Raw genomic sequence first — 23,420 nt, 5'->3', positions numbered from 1 at the left:
TCAGAAGTGGAGTACCCGGGACTCGAATTGGAACTGGCACCCATACCAGATGCCAGCACTGCAGGCTGCAGCTTTACCTGCTATGCCACAGTGCCAGCGCTTCCTTTTCATTTCTTTCTCCCTTTTGGAAGTGGGTAATAGGGAAGTGGGAGAAGCCAGTTGGCAGCAGGGAGGAGGATGAAAACTTTCATATTTTTAGAGATGCCTTTTGGTGTTTGGACGGGTTAATGAGCTCTCCCTCCGGGTATGCCAGCAGAAGGGGTGGGCTGAAGTTGACTTGTACCAACTTGCAAGAACTGATTTTTAGATCCTAAGAAGTTTTGTCAGTCAGTTATTAAATGTGGTCATTATTAAGCATTAGGTTATATAAACCCACAATTACATAATTATTATTTAAAAGATAAGAAAAATTCAAGACCCATGGTTTCCTAATTTTTAACTGCATTATATTATTGTTGTTATAATTTAATAACAATTATGTTCATTTATGCCCTCAAGCTTATATACATGTGTTGTAGCTATATTGTTGACGGATTGTACAATGGTACACCACTGTCCATCTCTTCCCAGCTCTCGACACAAGAAGTTCACGTCAGTAGCTTCATAAGCTAAAGGATTAAAATCATATGTATTTTCTTAAAGAAAATAAAAGTAAACATGGTGAGGAGACAAGGAGATTTAAAATCACCCTTCTTCTTTGATTTACTCCCTTGCTGTCAGTCAAGCCCATGCTCCTGTCTGTCTCGGGGTATTTGAGTTTACAGTTCCTTTGGCCTAAAATACTTTTCCTATAGTAGCCATTCGGTTGCCTTTGTTCTCATCAGAATTTAGATGTCATCCTTTCATAGCAGCTTTGAGGATCCTATGGAATGAAGCCCATCTTGTCTTGCAGGATGCCCAATTTGACACCCTTTCTGTTCCATCACCCTGTGTTTGTTTTTGTTGTAGCACTCTCTGCTATCTGGAGGATATAATTTACTTATAGGTTTAACATCTTTCTCCCTGACTAGAAGGCAAACTCCCCAAGGGAAGGAATCTTCTATGACTTTTTTGGTTTTCCAATATATAAAATAGAGCAAGCCACACAGTAGATGGCCCTGTTTTTTGTTTTAGAAAATAATTTTGGGATTGGCATTATGATGTGGTGGGTTAGCCTGCTGCTTGTGCCATATGGCATCTTGTATGGGAGTGCTGGTTTGAGTCCTTGCTGCTCTGCTTCTGATTCATGTTCCTGTTAACGTACCTGGGAAGGCAAGGGAAGGTGGCCCAAGTGCTTGAGCCCCTCTCATCCATGTGGGAGACCTGGATGGATTTCCTGGCTCTTGGCTTTGGCTTGGCCCATACTTGACTGTTGTGCCTGTTTGGGAAGTGAACCAGTGGATGGAAGATCTCTCTCTCTGTGTCTTTCTTTCCATCTCCCTCTCCCTGTCTCTCTCTCTCTCTCTCTCTCTCTGTGTGTGTGTGTGTGTGTGTGATTCTGCTTTTCAAATAAACCAATCCTTTAAAAATCAATTTAATATTTGATCAGACTATATCAGTACATGGCATCGAAATTAAAATTGAATTGAACAGTAAAGTAACATTTGAATATGAGATAAAATGAAGTTATTCAAAGTACTGCTCCCTGAAGAAAAGACGTTGTAAGATGCTCAGAAAAGCTATTCCGAACAATATTGGTTTATGCTTGTGTGTATACAGTTTATGTCAATAGAAAGAAATTGAATTATTCTTAAGTATCTTGGGGGATGGAATTTGGGAATCGATTATCCCAAAATTCTTGTTAGAGATGAGGGTTTGTATAGTGCATTAATTATGCTGTACTCATCCGTGGAAATAATAATCTATAGCTACACTAATTACATGGGCAACGAGCAGGGCTTTATTTTAAGGCACAGCAGCTATTCAGATATTTCATGGCATTTCTCCAGCTGCAGAACTCGACTGTCAAAAACTCCTTTCTTCGCCAGAAGACTTTTCTGGGGTGGAAGCTGAGGCTGCACTTCTATTCTAAGTCGAGCTTTGTATAATATGAGCAAATAAAATGCAAAAGAGCATTTCCAGTGACTTTGAGGAGGTAGCTATTTCTAATATTTAGAACTGAATCAACTTTACTGCTGAACTTTTAAAAGTGTGATTTAGGGATTCTGATCGATTGTTTATAATCCATACAGTCCTGGAATTCAGAGCTCATAACTCACAAATAATAAGAAATTAGGTTATTGCTTAAGAGAAGTGGTGTAAGAACTGGCAGATTTTTAAATTTATTATTTCGTTGATTTTTTGAAAAGATTTATTTATTTATTTGGAAGGCAGAGTTACAGAGAGAGAGAGAGAGAGAGAGAGAGAGAGAGGTCTTCCATTGCTGGTTCACTCCCCAAATAGTCACAATGGCCAGAGCTGGGCTGATCAGAAGCCAGGAAACTGGAACTTCTACCAGGTTTCCCACGTGGGTGCAGGGGCCCAAGGCCATCCTCCACTGCTTTCCCAGGCCATAGCAGAGAGCTGGATCAGAAGTGCAACAGCTGGGACCCAAACTGGCAACGATATGGGATGCCGGCACAGCAGGCGCTGGCTTTACCTGCTGCGCCACAGTGCTGGCCCCTATTTCATTGATTCTTTTAACAAATATTTTCTAAGCACTAATTATCTTCTAGTCATTGTTTTGCGTGCTAAGGTAAAGTGAAAGAAATACTCTGCATCCTCAGTCTGCTGGAGGAAAAAGAACACATAGACAATTACAAGTACCTTGTGATATGATGAGGAAGGTTAAGGCATTCTGATTCCGTTCTAGGAGGAAGGCATTTTAAGAGTATAGCACATGTTTTAAAACACTGTTCAGGAGAGAAAAAAACCCCTCCTACACTGTGGTATTTGTTTATTTTTGTGGTGTGTATATTTCCACAAAGCTATTGACTTTGTGGAACATGAAGATGAGAAGAAGTGAATAATGTTGGGTGTTGTGAACTGAAGGGAACAGGTGGTGCCAGCTCATCTCTGTTAGAAAAGAACTGAGTGGAGTCTTAGAGGACACACTACTGAACCAGCGAATGGATGCTGGGAGCTAAGCCATGTGGGTAAGATTTGAGCAATAGCAAAGGGATAAAGAACCAGTTTATAGTAGTGATTGAGAGCTAAGAGCATAGACTCAGGACCTGACTTTAAGCCCACATCCTGCTGCTGCTGCTTCCTAGCTCTGTGATGGCAGGGTGTTGGTTTAGCTTCTCTGCACTTGAGTTTCTTACTTATAAGCTGGTGATGATGATGGTATCAGACACTCAAGGTTAGCATGAAGAATAAAGGAGCCAATACAAATTAAGTGTTTCCACTAGCAAAGAATAATAAATACTGCTTTTAGTGATACAGAGGAAATAAATGGTAATTAATGATTAGTGTGTTGGTGAATAGGCAAGGAAACAGAATGAAAATCACAATTGGCTTGTAGTTTTTAGACTGTCAACAGGTAGAGAGAGAGAAAATTTTGATAATCTATCTGGTGAAGGATTGCCTACATATCTTTGCACTATTCTGTTGGAGGCAAATGAACATATTCATGTTTAATTTAAAGATTTATTTATTTATTTGAAAGGCAGAGTTACAGAGAGGCAGAGGCAGAGAGAGGTCTTCCATTCGCTGGTTCACTCCCTAGATGGCCTCAAGGGCTGGAGCTGGCCTGATCTGAAGCCAGGAGCCAGGAACTTTTTTCGGGTCTCCCATGCTGGTTCAGGGGCCCAAGGACTTGGGCCATCTTCTACTGCTTTCCCAGACCATTGCAGAGAGCTGGATCAGAAGTGGAGCAGCCGGGACTCGAACCAGCGCCCATGTGTGATGCTTACACTGCAGGCGGCAGCTTTAACCCGCTACACCACAGCATTGCCTTCATATTTATGCTTTACAAACTACATTTTAGTGTCTCTTATGTCTTAGCAGCTTAGACTGTTCCCTGACTAGTTCAGATATCGCCTATTTTCTTGGGGAATTATGAGATGTAATTGTGTTCTTAGAATCAGCACTCAGTGGGAGAGAAGGTATAAAAAGAGTGAAATTAGTTTGAGATAGCTAATGGGTGGGAGACAAGATAGTGAAGACAGATACTAGGAAAATACAGAAGCGTTGCAATCTTAAGAGCTAGATCATTATTGATTCATGGAGAAAGGAAATCAGATAAATAGGAGTTAACTCAATAAAAACAGCAAAATAGGAAATAAGATTTTAGCTAATTTTATGGAAAACACAGGGCTGCTGGATATTTTCTTAGAAAATTTAAAAAAGGAAATAACTTCAGATAATCTATATAACTTTTCAAAAGATAATGAGATAATGGTTTCATGTTTTAGCTTTAGTAGGCAGAGTAGAAGTGATTCTTTAAGAATCCATCCTGATCCTAACTGTGTATTTATCCTCTGAAAACACGGGTGCATGCTCACCAAATGACTGCATAAATTTAACGGCACAGCTTTTTTTTTTTTTTTAAATCAAAATCCTTTGTTTTGGAAAATTGAAGAAAATTTGTTCATGTAAATGAAGGCTTTACAGACTGGGAAGGTGTATTCCTACAGGCAAAGCCTCAGAGAAGTTGAGAAACTGTTCATTGGGAGAATGTTTTACTTTGAGAGGCAGAGCCCTAAGTCGAATTCCTTTTCATTCTCAATTTAATTGAGAAAATTGTTTACTCTCAGTTTTTTTTTTTTTTATCAAGTTTGATCAACAGCTGTGAGTTACACTGGAAATATGAGTACCATAAAATAAATGGTGACCTCTGAGAGAGAGGTGATGTGTGTACAACAGGGACAGAAGTTACTAATGTGTGCGGGGAGGTCCTCATGCTTCTTTGTCCCCCTGTTTAACTGATTTACTATGCAGATTGGTGAAATCTGTAGACCAAACAATAGAATCAGTGGAGGTTCTTGCAGGAAGACATTGTGTTGAGAGAAAAGGCGAACCCTGAGGGATAAAGAGGAAGAGTGAAAAGGGAAAGGCCCCTAGGGAGAATGAAAAAGAGAGAAAGAGGTTTAAGGGGAGGAGCTGAAGGTGAGAAGTGAGAAAGCTAAGAGGTGGGGGAAATTGGCAAACAACAGGAATGAGAAAGGAAAGAGATTTTTAAATGTAGATTTCACATTGGATCTCCCTTAATATTTTTCAAAAGTTGCAACTAGGAATTAAAATTACTTGTAATAACTTCTGGGTGCTGGATTTTGTTTTCTTTGACTAGCATACTTCAAGTATTTGAACTTTATATATAGATATTATAAATTATAATTATAAATTAGCTTCATATTGTAAAATATTTTAGTGTTATATCAGAACTAAATATGGTAAAGGCAAGTATTTCCATATAATATTTTTTTGAATTTTTTAAAATTGTATTTAAGTTATACAAGTTTCATGTATTTCATACATACAAATTTAGGAACATAGTGATACATAGTAATATATTTTCATATAATCTTATCTGAATATTCAGTCTCTAATTTGTGTGACAATCTTGAGAAGTATCAATATGCATATATACACACACATATATATCTCCATCTAAAATGTAGATTATTATAACTTAAACAATTTTAACTTGATGAGAAATTCATTATGAACACCAGTGTTTTCTGCTTAACTTTCTTACTTATAATTCTTGTGAAATACATCTCATTCTTTAATAGTTACATCAATAAAATCCAACTTAAGAAAGTCACTTTCAAACAAGAATATTTTCCAAAGTTTTGACTCACCATTAGAATATTTTATTTTGATAAGTATCAGTAGAAGTGGTAGCTCTCTAAGTACTGAGCTATTAATTTGAAACTCAAGGGACTCATCTCCATTAGTGTGCTAAAGCTTCCTAATGTTGAGTGGGGGTTCTAATTAGGAAGAAAGGCAGAGTAAACTAGCCAAAAATTGTGCCTAAATTTGATTGAATTCTGCCAATACAGCTGTTTGACAGGCAAACTGAATCTGAAAACACATGTAGATGCTACCAGGCAGTTTTTATGTCTTGTAGTAAATGAGACTTGGTAACTCTTGGTGGTAAATAAATTTCTTGGAGATAACAGAGAATCTAGAAAATTTTATCTAATATTTTGTTTGATTTCTATGAGGCCATAAACAAGTTAATATTTATGCTACAAAAATTAAAAGGAAACAGTTATGAATATCCTCTGGATGATTTTATTGACAGGATTTTAAAGGATGACTTGTAAACTATTACTACAAAAATTTGGGGATTTTGCCAATAGGTGCAACTTTTGTCTTGGCTTTGTTAACTGCTCACAGCAATTATCTTTCTTTTGGTCAGCCTTGGGCAAGATACAATTTTTCACTCACATAAGCCCTTTTTTTTTCTTTTTATTCCATTGGTATATAGTTTCCCTAAAGCAAGAATGCTGGTGTGTACACTATATTAAAAAGAAATTGCAGATTTAGAAAAATTTCAGTGGAATCATAATATACCATAACCAAACATGTTAAGTATTCATTTTTTCTTATTTGATTTTGTGGCTTTAACATAAAGCCCTGAAAACCAGCCTTGTGGTGTTTTTATTAGAAGGACAGCCTACATCAGCGCCACAGACCTGCACTCCAGGTGGACAGCTGCACATTTTGCAGATGGCTGCTGATGTGGATGTCTAAGAGGAAGATGTAATCGTTTGTCAAGTCCAGCGCATTTCCTATGAGCGGTGCATGATCTAATTAGCTCATTATGCATGTAGCCTCCACAATGTGTGAGATTTCCTGCCTATGACATCCTTAGGGCTGGGACCATATATTCCCAGAAAAGGTGAAATTTAATCAGAGGCTAATGTCACTTAAGGCCTGTCCTCCCTAGACAAATGAATCATTTTTAGCCTACTTCTGTTTAGAATTTTATATAGACAGAAACATTAAACAACAACAACAATAAAAAGACTGGCAAAATGTAAAAGAAAAGGATTAATTTCTAAGTGTTAATCTTAAGGATATTGTATTTTAATGTTTTTCAGCAAAAATATTTAATATAAAACTTAATAATTAATATAAATGTATGGAAAAATAAGCCTCAACCTTTATTTTATAGAACATGAAATTAAATTGACATGGATTATAGACTTAAACCCATAATACTCTTGGAAAAAATTAAAGAATGTATTTTTATATTGATATAAGCATAAAATTCTTAAAGAGGAAGTAATTATAAAAGAAAAAAATATAATCCGTTAAAATGTAAAGATGCTGCTTGTCAAAAGGTGATGTTGGAAGATGATAAAGTTAGCCACATGTAGGGAGGTGATAAGGTTAGCCACATGTTGGGAGGTGATAAGTACAACACAAAATCTGACCAAGGGCGTGTTTTAGAATGTATTTTTAAAATATTCCTAAGTCAACAATAAAATGACAAACTAGTTGAAGAAATTGAGCAAAAGCTTCGATCAGATACTTCACAAAAGAAAGTGCAGGAACAACCAATGTGTACTTGAAAGGGATCAATGTTATTAGTCATCAGAGAAATGCAAAATAAAACCGCAATGAAAGCCAGTTTCACTAGCATGTCTGAAATTAAAACAAACAAACAAGCAAACAAACAAAAAAAAACCTGATGACCCAAATGTTGGTGATGATGTGGAGCAACTATCTATGTATTGCCAGGAGGAGTATAATATGGTTCAACCACTTTGGGAATTAGTTTGGCAGTTAACTTTTAAGCTGCCATATACCTACCTCCACACAGTAATTCTACTTCTTGATATTTAGTAGACAAAATTAATGAAAGTATATTTACATAAAAAGGTTTGTGCATCAATGTTCTTAGTGGCTTTATACAAAATTTCCCTAAATTAGGAACAACCCAAAATTTCAGCAACAGATGGCTTGATATACAAGCTGTGGTATATTTGTTCATGGAAAAACTACCTATAGAAACACTACCCAATACAACTACTGATGGAATTCGCAACATATGTGAACCTCAAAAGCATCTTTCGAGAAAAATCAGTCACAAATGGGTACACATGGCATGATTCCATTGTATGACAGACATGTGAGAACAGGTAAAACTAATCCATGGTAGTAGAATTCAGATTCGGGGCTGTTTATGAGGTGTAAAGATAGTTGTGGGGAGCAACTCGGACTAGACTAAGTTACTGGAATTAAGACTTATTCTATGCATCTGCTCTCCCACAACATGGCGCTGGGAGAGGAGTAAACAGCTTCTACACAGCTGTCTCTCGCCAACTTGAGTGATGACCTGCAGGAGCTGATCCTGCTCCTGATTGGAGGAGAGCAGCGTACTCGGCGTGTGGGTAGCAGAGTTGGGATTGGTGGAAGAGGACTATAAAGGAGGAGAGAGACAACATGCACCAGGAACATCTAAGGGGAACACCTGAGGAACATCTGAGCAGCCCCCCGAGAGGGCCGGCCAGTGGTGTGCCGCTCCCCCGCAGAAGTGGGGAAAGTGGCAGGGGGCACCGCCCTTCCACGGAGGTGGAAGGGTCAGTAGCCAACCCGGGAAGAACCAGCAGCAAACCCGGGAAGGGCCGAGCAGGCAAAAGAACAACGCAGGGTCCTGTGTCGTTCCTCCGCGAAGAGTGGGAGCGACAATAGTCTAGAAGGAATGTAAGAAAAATTTCTAGGATTTCAAAGATATTCTGTATGTTTGTTTATCTTTAAATTTTCCATCACTATTTTATTTGGGTCTTCGTTTTTGCAATTTGCTTATGGGACATATATTGAAGGCTGAGCACAAAGCCAGCTTCCCATAGTAATGAATTATTTGATGCCTGTCACTTCATTTTCTGTATTTCTATATGAGTGGTAGTTAGAGTATGCATGTGTCAGAAATCTTGACATAAAGCTTGTGCATTTCACTTCATATAAATTTTACCTGATTGAAAGTTTTTCATTCTTAAGTATTACAGAATGTCAATATTAGTTTGTTTTACTTGCTATGAAAAAGTACCTAAAGCTGAGTAATAGTGTAAAAAGGCTCATTTAGTTTATATTTTGGGAGTCTGCAAGTCTGAGACCTGGTGGCCCCCTCTTATAAAGGCCTAGCAGTGGATGTAACCTGTTTTAGACATCACAGCAACAGTGCTTGTGGGAACGGGAGATCACACTGCAAGCAGCAAGGCAGTGCTCAGGGGGAAGGCCAGGCTTGCTCTTCTTATGACACCCCACTCATGAGAACTACCCGATGGTTCCATGAGAACTACCTTCATCCCTTAAGAAGGCAACACCCCTGGGCCCAGTGCTGTGGCATAGCCTGTAAAGCCGCTGCCTGCGGCGCTGGCATCCCATTCGGGTACTGGTTTGAGTCCTGGCTGCTCCCCTTCTGATCCAGCTCTCTGCTATGGCCTGGAAAAGCAGCAGAAAATGGCCCAAGTCCTTGGGCCCCTGCACCCATGTGGGAGACCTGGAAGAAGTTCCTGACTCCTGGCTTCAGATCAGGCCAGCTCCTGCCATTGTGGTCTTTTGGGGAGTGAACCAGCAGATGGAAGACCTTTCTCTGTTTCTCCCTCTCACTGTTTGTAACTCTACCTCTCAAATAAATAAATAAAATCTTAAAGAAAAAAAAAAAGAAAGCAGCACCCCAACCCACCAAGACCTCCTAATTGGCCCCACTTCTTAACAATCTTTCCACTTCTATGCTACCATGCTGGTCCCAAACCTCCACTCTGTGAGCCTCTGGGATACGATGTACCTCACAGTACCTCAAATGGTAAAGGAAAATGGAAGCAAGTTTGAATAACAGCCTTATCAATTTTACGAAAGATATTTGACTTTTTTAAGGTTGTGTTGATTATATAAGTCTTTGAGACTCACATATTTTGAATTGGCTTCCACCACCTCCCTTATTTTGTGTTATACAATTATGTTTTTATATTCTTCACACAATATTCTAATTGCTTTAGACAATGACAGCATTTTGCCTCCCTATAATTTTGTTTGAGATTCTAGAATTTACAATGATAATCTCTACATTTAGGAAAAGTACTCATTTTTTGTTTATTTCTTACTTGTTTATTTCTTACTGATTCCTGTTGCATCAGAGTGAAAAAAATTGCTTCCTATGAAATAGACTAAAACGTTGAGTATCAGAAGTCAAGTTGATCTTTATTTCAAGTGTCAGGATGCTGAGCAACTCTTGCACAGAAAGATTTGAAATTTCTAGTTTGAATTAGAATATGTTAGAATTTTGCGTTCAATTTATGTGCTTAAATGGGTGCTATAATAATGTGATTTTCAAAAAAATACTTTGATTTTTTTTGGAAAAGAATAATATTAAGTCCTTTTATATTTTTTCTTATTTTTAAAAAAGTTTCTTTTATTATTTGAAAGGCAGAGTGACAGAGAAAGAGAGAGAGGGGCAGAGATCTTCCTTCTACTTGTTCACTCCCCAAATGGCTGCAAAAGCTGGGACTGGGACAGGCCCAAGCCAGAATCCAGGGTCTGTCTCCCACATGGGTGGCAGAGAACCAAGTTCTCGGGCCATCATCTGCTGCTTTTTCAGACACATTAGCAGGGAGCTGGATTGCTGTGGTTTGGATGAGATTCGTCTCCCAGAGGCCCACATAGTGGAGGTTTGGGACCAGCATGGTAGCACAGAAGTGGAAAGATTGTTAAGAAGTGGGGCCAAGTAGGAGGGCTTGAACCATTGCTCCAATATGGGATGCAAACATCCCAAGCAGTGGTTTAACCCACTGTACTACAACACTGGCCCCATATGTTTTCTTACTGAAAATTGAAAACCTCATGTTATAAATAGACATAATTCTTTAAAAGACTTTGGGAATCTTTGGGCCATAATATGCAGTTAATATGAAAATGGTCTGAGGGACAACATACCTTACTTATAAAAACAAATGACTATTACGAAATTTTTAACTCAGGAATGCCCACTTTACGCCTTTCTTTTAGCCAGAATCTTCATATTAAATATCTTCATGACTGTTACCAAAGAACAACACAATTATATTAAGGACTAATACCAAACATAGAATTTCATATCAAAGCAAATTACATCATGGTGAGGTTTAATTGCTCTCTAAGAATCTTTAACATATTTTCTAAGCATTTATTTATTGTCAAATGAACTAAATTCAGGTTTGACTGAGCGGGTGGGAGCAGAGAGATGCAGTATTTGAAATGAACATGCTCTCTAAGTGGAAGTAGACAAAGGGAGAAAGATAGAATAGGAGTTAATAAATGGAGGGGTCTGATTAGAGGCAAGAGAGTAAAGACGCGGGCCCTTGAGTGCTGAGATAAGATGTGCAGACTTTATGGGCTCTTGGGCACTCAAGCACTTTCTGAATTGAATTATTAAGACCTGGAAAGTCAGAGGAAGAACTTAAGGAGTGTGGTGAGGTAGTCATGGTGATAAAAAGGAAAGATTTTAGAAGATGCAATTTGAATTAACTGGAAGAAGACACTTGAGGCGGTGAGCTAGTGAAGAGAAATTTGAGTTTGTCAAAATGACAGGAACCAAAAACATTAAAGGGTTCAAGCATATGTCCTGATGACAAGGCAGTGTATGCAGTGTGCTTTCTAATAGCTCATTCTAATAGACTCATTCGTTCTAATAACTTATGCAATTCGTGTTAGGAGGTGTGGAGAGGAACACAGAGGCTATCACGTTGCACATATTAATTTGTTTACTTATCTTCTTGTCCCATAGAACAGGTATTTATGACTTTGATCTTCATGTACCCTCAATTATTTCAAACACAGCAAGGTGCATTTTAGTCATTTGAAAACGTTGGTAGGCATTATAAAATCCATCAACAAATCATTGCAGTGTGTCTACAATATTATGTACTGAGCACCATTCTAGACCCTGGAAATATAATGGAGAAACACTTTCCTCAAGAAGTTTGTATATTGCTGCTAATGAGAGAGCAGAGGATACAAGCATATGTAATCCATTCATCACATTGTAATCCGTGCCATCTAGTGTTGCAAAATGGGTTACTATATTAGAAAGTGACAGGGTTGGGCTGATAAGTTGTGTTAGCAATAACAGGAAGGCCCCTGGGGGCACACATTACCATTACTTCAGTTAAGACTAGCGTGGTTGGGGCCAGCGCCATGGCTCCCTTGGCTAATCCTCCACCTGTGGTGCCAGCATCCCATATGGGCGCCAGGTTCTAGTCCCGGTTGCTCCTCTTCCAGTCTAGCTCTCTGCTGTGGCCCGGGAAGGCAGTGGAGGATGTCCCAAGTGCTTGGGCTCCTGCATCCACATAGGAGACCAGGAGAAGCCCCTGGCTCCTGGCTTTGAATCAGTGCAGCGCCAGCCATGGCAGCAGTTTGGGGGGTGAACCAATGGAAGGAAGACCTTTCTCTCTGTCTCTCTCTCTCTCACTGTCTAACTCTGACTGCCAAAAAGAAAAAAAAAAAAAAAAAAGAAGACTAGCCTGGTAAGAGCAGTCATGTGAAGGTCTAGGGAAAAAGAATTTAAAGATAAGGTAGCTTCAAATGCGAATAAACAGGGTAGAGATGAACTTTGCCGGGTCACAAGAGAGAAAGGCCAGCATGTCTGGGGTACAGAGGAATAGTTGTGGGAGGAGGGAAGGGAGACTGGAGAGGCCAGGAGGGTCATTACTGCAGAGCCTGGGGGCTATGATCAAGACTAGATTTTATTCCAGTTGCAATGGGAAGCCCAGGAGGCAGTGACTGATAGGCTCTGATTTAAGCTTCTGAGTTAACATTTTAATTGCTATGAAGATGTTAGGGCTGGGGTAGGCAGCTCTTGTAAGAATTAAGGTAAAGGAGGAGAGACTGGGAATCAGTTTGAAGACAAAGGAGCAGATTTTACTCCCTGGCTTTGAGAAATTTGGGCTGTGAGGTAAAAACACAAAAACAAAAACAAATAAATTCTACCATTTCAGAGCAGCGTAAAGAAACCTCAGAGAGAGGCAGGAGGTGAGGAGTAATGTGAGGGTTCAGGTGGCAGAGTGTGCTGCTAAGGACCTGGCATACTGAGGGCAAGGTAGAAGGATTGCTGAGAGTGGGAGCAGATTAGGGCATGCCCAGAGCAGCCTGGGGGTCTCCCCCTGAGAGGGTGGAGAGCAGGACTTCTGATGGGAACGGACAGGAATGGGAAGGTTCTGGCACCAGGGGGTTGGTTGGGCAAGTCTCAAGATAAGACATGTGGTTAATGCCTCCAAGTGGTTGGTCTCTCCCTTGAGGGGAAGACCGTGGGGCAGCTGGAAACTGCTTAGGAAGAAAAGGATGAGAGTAACTGCGTGTGTGTGACTTGCTGATGCAGTTCTATTAGCTATCCATCTAAAAGCCGCAGGAGGGCCATTTTATTTTTCCAGAGGCAAACTGAAATACATGTGGGTTACTTCAGTGGACTTTTCCATTCAGGGCAGTATTTATTATGTAGCCATTAATTCATTTCCAAATGATCCTGTCTTATTTACATTCAAATTACATACCTATAGATTAGTATCATCTAAGTAGTTAGCATAGATATTTGGGCTGCAGATGAAAATGGTCCAAACAAATAATCTAAACTCTTCATTTAAACGAAAATACATAGGGGGATCAGAGCAAGACGGTTGCTGAGTAAAATGCACCATGATCAATTCATCACAGAGAAACCAGTTTTACCAACTATTCATGCAGTAAGTCACCATCACAAGAGTTAAAGAAGCCAAGTGACAGGCCATAGTGCCCAGTTTTAATATAGTAATAAGAAAAAATACACTGAAGAAGGCAGGAGGGGAAGAGGTGCCTGTGTCACCTCCTCCATAGTTCCTAGTAGCACAGTGTAGAAAAAGAGATACCTCCCACCTGGGGACAGGCGAGGGAATTAAGACCAGACTTTGGAATTGAAACCAAGTATCAGTACTGTGAATGTAAAACCTAGAGCCAGCGGGACCTTATGGGCCCTGCCCTCAGGCCAGTGTCTGCAGTTTGAACATGTGAACCCTCCTTAGCCAGGTAACCAAGGGACCACTTCTATTGCCCTTCTCTAATCTGCAGCAGACAGCTAAGCAAGACTCCAGCCACAGAGCAGCAGGGCAAGAAAGGGAGCTCAGAGATGGACCTGTTGCAGCCAGAGCCAGCACCTGATAAAATCCAAAGGCCTCTATCCCAGGCCGATGCTAACAGATGCAGCCTCTAGATATGCCCTGGTGTTATGGACTTGTTTTAGCCTGTGTCACTACCAGGATTGTGAGGACTGATATACATCCCAAGACTGTGCAGGGCCCAGTGACTGTGAGACTCAGGTGTAACCCAGCTTTGTGTCGGCCTGGTGGTCAAGTGTCTGCCTCCACCACCCTCAGGCAACAGTGAGGAGTAGGACTTCAACTACCTAGTAGGGCTCATTACCATTCATACTGCAGTGAGACTCAGCACAACTGAGAGACCAGAGATCCTATCCCTGGGCTAGTACTCACAGACAGAGCCTTATGTCCTGCCCTAGAATCAGATGGAGACCTGCACCCCGATAGGAAGGATGAGTATTTCAACCTGCACCACCCCTAGCCTCTTGTGGGGTTGTTGTGCACCTGCAATACAGCACAAGGCCCTGTGGGTGCAAGACTCAGGTGTAACCCACCTTAGAGTCAGCCTGGCAGTCAAATGACTGCCTTTACCATCCTGCCTGCAACAATGGGCAGACAGCAAGCAGCAGGACTCCAGCCACTGGAAAGTAGGGCACCAAAGGGGGTATAAGACTGTATGTTGGGACTGGTAAAACTATTATGGGATAGATAGATCCCTGTTCCTAGGCCAGTGCCTGCACATGTAGCCTCTGGATCTTCCTTGGTCCCAAATGGAGATCCATGGTCCCAGTCAATTGGATATATATCCTGGCTCACATCACCTGTGGCTGATTGCAGTGGCCTCAGGCTGCTAGATGGGTGCCAAGACATTGCATAGAAACTTGGGGCTGACATCATGGGGACACCTGACATCATGGGGACACAGGCATTCCGTCAATAGTGTCCTGACAATACTACCACAACCCTGGCCATGCTCCTGCCAATCCCAGTGGGACTCTGGATCAACACTTCCATAACCCTAGCTACAGTGGACTGAGGGCGTACTCCTAGAACCCTGCCCTGTGGGCCACTTTTGAGATCTATGTATCCCTTCCGGCAATGAGAGGATACTCCATGTACCAAATGCTACTGTCCTAGGTTACTATGGAAGAAGATATGTAGAGATAATCCTGTAACATGCAACTGGAACTATAGCCAAAATAAACACCCAAAGACAAATCTTCAGGGAAAAAACCGTTTTACCCCAAAGCTACTTGTTAATAGTGATAGAAACATCTAAACTATCAAATGTGCAAATATCAGTATAGAGACACAGGAAGTATGAAGAAGCATGGTGATATGATGTCCCCAGAACACTATAATGCTTTAGTTACAAACTCTTAAGAAAAAGGGCTTGGCAAAGTATTTGATAAAGATTTCAAAAGTATGATTATAAGAGAAAAAGAGTACACCAACATTTGAATGAAATTAGGAAAACAGTGAATGAGAGGAATGAGAAATTCAGCAAATAGATAACATCTTGAAAATGAACCCAAACAACATCTTGGAAAATAAATGGTCAATAATCCAAGTGAAAAAATGCAGATTAGATTAAACAGAAAGAACATCTGAACAGGTTTCAAAAGACAGGTCTTTTGAAACATTCTAGTCTGATAAGAAAAGGGGGAAATAAGAAGAATGAAGATAGCCTCTGATGCAATTGGGACAAAATCAAGCAAATAAATGTTCCAATTGTGGGAATCCTTGAGGGAGAAAAGGAGAGTAAACGCATAGAATGCCTGTTCAGTGAAAAAATAGTCAGACTTCCCCAGTCTTAAGAAAGATTGAACATCAGAGATAAACTACGCTGTGGACCAAATAGACCTAACAGATATCTATGGAACATTTCATGCACATTCTTTGACTCAGTCATGGAAAATTCTTTAGGATCACTAAATATAAAGCATAAAAGAAGTTTCAGCAAATTTTAAAAACCCAAAATCATATCATATATGTTTTCTATTCACAATGGAATAAAACTAGAAATCAACAACAAAAGAAATCCTAAAACTTACACAAATTCATGGAGACTCAACAATGTTTTCCTGAATGGACAATGAGTCATTGAAGCAATCAAAGTGAAATTGAAAAATTCCTTGAAACAAATGAAAATGGAAACATAATATACCAAGACTTCTGGGCTACAGCAAAAACAGTTCTAATAGGGAAGTTTATAACATCAAGCACCCATTTCAAAAACATTGAAAAATATCTAATAAACAATAACGATGTGTTTCAAAGACCCAGAAAAGCAAGAAAAAAACAAAAACCCAAAATTCATAGGAGGGAAGAACTAACGAAGATCAGAGTAGAAATATGTGAAATAGAGACAAAAATACAAAGGATTAATGAGATGCAAACTTGGTTTTTTGAAAGATAGATTAGCTAGATCAACCAAGAGGGAAGAAAAAAGAGGACACTAAAATATAATCAGATAGGAAAAAAGGAGATATTACAACTGATCCGCAGAAATAGAAAAGACCACTGCAGACTATTATGAGCAACTGTGTGCCAAAAAATTGGAAAATTGGAAAAACCTAGAAAAAATAGGTACATTTTTGAACACATATAACTTACAACAAAGCTGTGAAGACAACATGAACAGACCAACAATAAATGATGAGACTGAGTCAGTGATAAAGAATCTCCCAATAAAGAAAACCCAGGGCTAAGTGACTTCATTGCTGATTTCTGCCAAACTTTCAGGAAGAATTAACACCAATTCTTTCCAAATAATTCCAAACACATGAAAAAGGGAAAAACTTTCCAAACTCCTACAAAGTGAGTGTCACCTTGATTCCAAAATCAGACAAAGAAACAACAATAAAAAAGAAAACTGTAGACCAATATTACTGGAAAACACAGATGCAAAAATTCACAACACAATACTAGCAAGTTGAATTCAGCAGCACATCAAAATGATCATTTATTGTGGTGATTTATCTCAGCAATGTGGGATGGATCAACAAATGGAAAGCAATAAACATAACACACCATATCATCAAAATGAATGGTAAAAAATTTGATCATTTCAATAGACACAGAAATAACACTGTTAGATTCAACATCCATTCATGATAAAAATAGTTTGAATATCTCATGTGTAGAAGGAACATCCCTCAAAATAATTGTATAATACAAACCCAAAGTGAACGCCCGATCTAATGGGGAAAAGCAGAAATAATTTCCTCTGTGATCTGGACCTAGTCAAGAATGTCCACTTTCACTATGTCTACTTAATTGTAAAATGTTTATTTATTTAAAAGGGGCGGGGGAGATTCCTCCATCTGCTGATTCACTTGGCAAATACTGGGGCAGGCCAAAGACTGAAGCCAGGTACTCAGTCTAGGTCTCTCATGTGGGTGGCAGGGACCCAAGTACTTCAGCCATCACCAAGTATCTCCCAGGGTGTGGATTAGCAGGGAACTGGAATTGGGAATGGAGCTGGGATTTGAACCCAGGTATTCCAATATGGGATGTTGGCATCCCAAGCAATGTCCAAACCACTGCACAAAATTGCCCACCCCTTACCACTTCTATTCAATAGTAGTGTTGAATGTTTTAGCTGGAAAAATTAGGTAAGAGAAAGAAAGACAGACAAATAGGAAGAGGAAGTCAAATTATCTCTACTTGTAGATGACATGATTCTATATATAGAAATCTAAAGACTCTACCAAGAGAATAATAGAACTGATGAAGAAATTCAGTGAAATTGCAGGATACAAAATCAAGACACAGAAATAAATGGCTTTTTATACACTAATAATGAATTCACTGAGAAAGAAAGATAAGAACAGTCCCATTTTAATAGCTGTCAAAGAACTATCTTGGAATAAACAAACCATGGAAGTGAAAGACCTTTATAATGAAAATTTTGAAAAAAATAGTTAATGAGGAAAAAGAAAAATTAAAAAGGTGAGTCTTCTCAGGTTCATTGCTTGGAAGAGTTAATATTAAAATGTCCCGGGTCAGTGCTGTGGCATAGCGAGTAAAGCTGCCACCTGCAAATGCCAGCATCCCATATGGGCACCTCTTCAATTCCTGGCAGCACCACTTCTAATACAGCTCCCTGACAATGGACCTGGGAAAGCAGCAGAAGATGACCCGAGTGCTTGGGCCCTTGCACCCACGTGGGAGACTCAGAAGAAGTTCCTAGCTCCTGGCTTCCATCTAGCCCAGCCCTAACCATTGCAGCCAGTTGAGGAGGGAACCAGCAGATGGAAGATGTCTCACTATCTTGGTCTCTCCCCCAATCTCTGTAACTGTGCCTTTTAAATAAATTAAACTGTTTTTTTTTAAAAAGGTATGCATAGACATTTATGCAAAGAAGAAATGTAAATGGCCAACAAATACGTGGAAAAATGCTCAATATCAGTTCTACTAGGACAATGCAAATTGAAACCACAATGAAATATCTCATTTCAGTTAGAATGCTTGTTACCAAAAAGATAATGAAAACTGCCAAGAAAGTGGAGAAAAACTCTTACCCACTGTTGATGGGAATGCAGACTGGTGTTGTTATTATGGAGAACAGTATAAAGGTTCCTCAAAAAACTAAAACAGATCTATATTATCTATTTCTCTTCTGGATATATATCTCACATCAGCAATGAAGGATGTACTTATACTCTCATCTTCATTGCAACACTATTCACAGTAGCCAAGATATGGAATCAACCTCCATGTCCACTGATAGATGAGTGGATATGGAAAATGTGGCGTAGACACACAATGAAATGTCATTCTGCACAAAGAATGCCGTCCTGTCATTTGCAGCAACATGGATGAACCTGGAAATCACCATGTTAAGTGAAATAAGCTATACACAGAAATACAAATGGCATATATACTTTTTCCCAGATGCGGAAGGAAAATAATAACTATCCGATCTTAGAATAGTGATTTCTAGAGGCTAGGAAGAGTAGGGACTGGGGAGATTAGAGGGAAATTGAATAACTGGTGCTGAAACTCAGCCAGGTAGAAGAAGCACATTCTAGTGTTCCAGAGCATAGGGGGTGACTAGAGTTCACAACAATGTATTCAACATTGTAGAAAGAACCGGAAGAGAGGAGTACATGGACTCCCAGCACACACACGAAATCAGGAAATGAAAAGGCTGCTTGTCTCATCTGATTGGTTTACACTGTGTATATGTGTTGAAATGCCACACTGCACCCCCTGAAAATATGCAAGTATTACCTGTTATTCACAAATTGTAAAAATAAAAATATACCATAAGTTAAATCAATATTATATCTTAAAGAAAAAATAGCTTATAAAAATTCTTAATGAAGCAGTGAAATAAAAGTTAAAAAAAATTCTGCACAAAATGCAAAGATACTTCAACAAGTCATGGAAAAGTAGAGTTAAAAGATTTGTTTTGGTGTAAATATTTTGGAGCTACAGAATGCTTTCATAATATATATTTTTCTTGAGCTTTTCAAAGTCTGCTGTGTGCATGAGTTTGGAGGTTTTTTTGCATAAAGGTAAATGTACCTTTTGATTCTATTTTCCATGAACTTTTTGAAGTCCTATTGTAAATGTGTTCTTACTTTTTATCTATGTTCAAAAATTTATTTTGTAGCTGTACAACATGGTATTATTTGTGATACCTTTAAAATATTTTGGAACCTCTAACTAATTAAAAATTTTAATGTTCAAAAAAATACATAAACACCTACCTGTATCACTATCACCAATGATAAGTTTGATAAGATTGAATTAGAAATGTTATAAATTGAAGGGCACATACACTAGCTGCTATGTTTTTATTGTGGTAGTTTTAATAGTTTGCACTTTCCAAGCCTGGTGATATAGATGTAGATTTAATAATCAATTCAAAGCTGAAGAATGAATTTGAAAATTGTTAACTGCACAGATTTTCAGAAAATTCTGGTTCATTCATGATTCATCAAGGTATTTATACATACTAGTCAATTTGGCATCAAATATGTTCTGTTATTTTTACATGATTTATAAGGATATTTGTTTGCATGCGAATTGCTACTCTAATTGACTTGATATGGTAGAGAAAATAGGAAATATCCTTTTGGTTTAAAGAATGCTACTTACCCCTTGTTTCCTGATGTCACTGAAATCACCATCCGTTTATACAAATGGGACCAAAATAGGTCCCTCCAAGGTTAGTCACTGTTGCTAGTTCCTACTGTAAAACTTGGTATATTAACTCTTGAAAGCAATGCTGTGAGGTAGGGGCATCTCCATGTTGTAGATGAGGAAACCAAAGTACTAATTGTTAAATAACTTGCTGTTTCTAAGGCCACACAGCTATTAAATGATAGTCCAGAATTGAAACCAAGGTCTGTGCTTGGAGTAGTCTGTTACCCCTCACACCATGGGAGCTCTTTGCAATTTACCTGCTGGAACAGGAGCTCATTTCTCCATTTACCAGAGATCCCTCCTCCCTTTCCTGGGTGGTTCTTACATCAGCAAGCATTCCAGCGACATTTCCCAAGATTCCTCACTTGTTCTCTTGAATTTATCTGCCAAATCGATTTACCACCTTTCCCTTATACATAGCTCTGTTTGTGAAGCAGCCCTGTTGTCTGATGCGAAAACGCTGATGTCTTGGGTTAAAAGAGTTTTCCCTTGCAGTTTGGAAGGTCCTTCGCCTTCAAGGTCCGAGCAGGCCTGGGGTTCATGTTGGTGTGAATTATGAGTCTTGATCCAACTTTGGGTAGCACATTGTCACCTGATGCTGAAGCAGTACTGCTTGTGCATAGCATTGGAAAAAAAAAAAAAAAAAACTCTTGAAAATAGTTACTGCAGCTTCTGCCCCTAATGCATTCCCGTTTGTGTTCCCCATAGCCTAAGGGATTGAATGGGACTTTAAACCTCCTTTCTCTCTTCTCCTTTAGAGTCCATGTACCAGAAACATAACAAAATGAATTGAAAAATCCCTGTCTCTCTCTCCAGGGCCAGTGAATCTAAAGCTATATAAATGGCAGTGCAGGGTCTCACCCACCAGGTCCATAGGCTCCATGCTGCCTTGGGGTTAGTAGTCACACAAGATCCACATACTTCATAAAAGCATTTTTTAAAAAGGCTATTGAGCAAAGGAATGCTTCTGAAAAGGTTCAGAATCCCCATACAAAGTCCAGTGTCATCAAAAGCCAAGAGAAAGGGACATATTTTAGCAGAAAGAATCCTTTTAATGCACTGTATTCAAATCTCAAAGGTACGTGTGTAAGATGTAAGACTAGGCTTAGGCACAAATGCAAACTAGATGATATCTGTCATCATGTTCTCAGTCTCCTTCTTTTCCACCATTCACTGCCTTCTTTGTGTAATCCTTTATCAAAATCAGGAAAATAGGAAGAAATTATAACTAAATTTAATTTTAATAACTATGCATTTAAAATTTATGATTATGAGATGACAGATTTCTTTCTTTATTATCAAAGGGACTTCAGACATTATGGGGGATTAGAAAGCAAGGAAGAGAGTTTGGAAAGTCCTTTTTGGAAATCTTAGAATCACAACCCACGGCTATTCTGCCTATAAGGCTGATTCAGTGAGTCGCACTATTTAAAGATTTTTCTAATGCATGCTGAGAAGCTAAACAGAAATATCATGTCTCTTGTTCTTTGTGGTGTGAAATTCATTCGCTTTGGAAAGTTTTTTCCCTCTGTGAATGTTTGCACTTTGAAAGACCATATTCTTAATTTGGACCAGCAACTGTGCCAAATATCTTGGCAACTTTACAAAAAAAGTAGCTTTAATTTTAGAGGAAACATATATACAATGAAGGCTGTCATAATATGTTGCATTGATAGGGGACAAAATGGAATTACTATGACATTTTCTTGTTAACTTCAAATTTCAGAATCAAAGCACATTTTATAATAGCCAAGGAATTAAAGTCTTGAACATATAACTTTTCTGTCCTTTATATCTATAACAAGTAGATATAAAAATTTGCTTTTCTCGTTAAGTGATAATCAATTGGAATCATTTGATGTTATGAGTTTAGGTGAGAAATTATCAGTAGAATATTTCTATATATAAATAGATTTTAGGAGCTGGTGCTGTGGCACAGTGGGTTTAGCCACAGCCTGCAGCACCAGAATCTCATATGGGTTCTGGATTGAGTCTCAGCTGCTCCTGTTCTGATCCATCTTCCTGCTAATGCACCTGGGAAAATCAGCAAAAGATGGCCCAATTATTTAGGTCCCTGCACTCATGTGGGAGACCTGAATGAAACTCCTGGCTTCTGGCTTTGGCTTGGCCCAATCCTGGCCATTATGGACATTTGGGGAGTGAACCAGTGGATGGAAAATCTCTCTTTCTGCCTCTCCCTTTCTCTCTGTAACTCTTTCAAATAAAAATAAATCTGAAAAAAAAAAAAACCTAGAATTTAAACACCTCTCTGTGTATCTGAATGGATCTTTGGAAATGGTCATTTAGTTGGAATGTGTTGTAAAATTGCCCTTGGGTTAGAATTATGTTATTTACCACTGTGATCAGTGCGTGTGGATACAGTGTGCAGAATATCAGTGTACATCATCTTTAATGCTTATCAAAACCTTCAGCATAATTCTTATTCTTCCTGATTTTTGCAGAAGAAACAAAAGTTCTGACAGTTTCATTTTTCTACTAAAATGCCAGTGTCGTGCCAGATTTTTATATTCAAACCCTCATCCAGCCAGGCCTGTGGCCTTCACCCTTCACCCTTTCAATCAAATCCTGCTACCTCTCCAAAACAAAAAATTAATCCCTGACATAGCAGTATGTAAATAGTGTCGCTAAGGATGGAGAGTTACTTTGGACTAAGGAAAATATAGCAAGGTCTTGAAGGGTGGAATAAGTACATATCAAGGTTAGATTAACAAGTTTGGAAAAAACAGGAACACTGAGGATGGGTCCTGGATGGTGGCTGAACTAAGTAAACTCATGAGGAGCAGGAAAGATATTTACAGCAGGTTTGAAAAATAGCAGAAGCAAAGATGGTTCAGTGAGGGTCCTGCAAGAAACAGTGTACTCCGTTTTGGTCATTTGAACAATGTTTAATAAAGGGACCCATTGAAACATGTGGATAGGGTGTAGGGAAATAACAAGGCATTGTGTGATCTTCCCGAATAAGTGAGAGGAGGAAGCTACTACCAATTAGTATTCATGTGAAGGGGAGAAGGTACCGTGTGTTCAGAAACCTGGAGATGATAAATAGTCTGGAGAAAGCCAAGTGATAGTGCTATGACTCTTACGCGCTACCCTGATGGACTCCACAAGGAGGGAGCCGGAGGAATAAATATCCTAGTCCTCTGCCCCTCTTTCTTTCTTTCTTTCTTTCTTTCTTTCTTTCTTTCTTTCTTTCTTTCTTTCTTTCTTTCTTTCTTTCTTTCTTTCTTTCTTTCTTTCTTCAAAAAAATATTTCGTCAGTTGTTT

At 39.0% G+C, this 23,420-nt stretch overlaps 1 protein-coding gene across 6 annotated transcripts in view; it reads left to right on the top strand.

Moving 5' to 3' along the window:
• Positions 1-23,420, top strand: part of MAPK10 (mitogen-activated protein kinase 10) — a 323,847-nt gene that overhangs the window by 100,010 nt on the left and 200,417 nt on the right. The window contains exon 1 of one of the 6 annotated variants that reach the window (XM_089303136.1): positions 8,330-8,580. The exons of the other annotated variants lie outside the window; for them this stretch is intronic. The gene's annotated coding sequence lies outside the window, so the exon portion shown is untranslated. Of the gene's footprint in view, positions 1-8,329; positions 8,581-23,420 lie in introns of those variants that run through there. 6 annotated transcript variants of the gene reach the window in all.

Source organism: Oryctolagus cuniculus, chromosome 8 (genome assembly GCF_051225735.1).
Source record: "Oryctolagus cuniculus isolate XC-2025 breed Fujian yellow rabbit chromosome 8, ASM5122573v1, whole genome shotgun sequence".
In the NCBI taxonomy this organism is placed as follows: Eukaryota; Metazoa; Chordata; class Mammalia; order Lagomorpha; family Leporidae; genus Oryctolagus; species Oryctolagus cuniculus.
The sequence above is the reverse complement of the archived record's forward strand: the minus strand, read 5'-3'. Positions and strand labels throughout refer to the sequence as shown.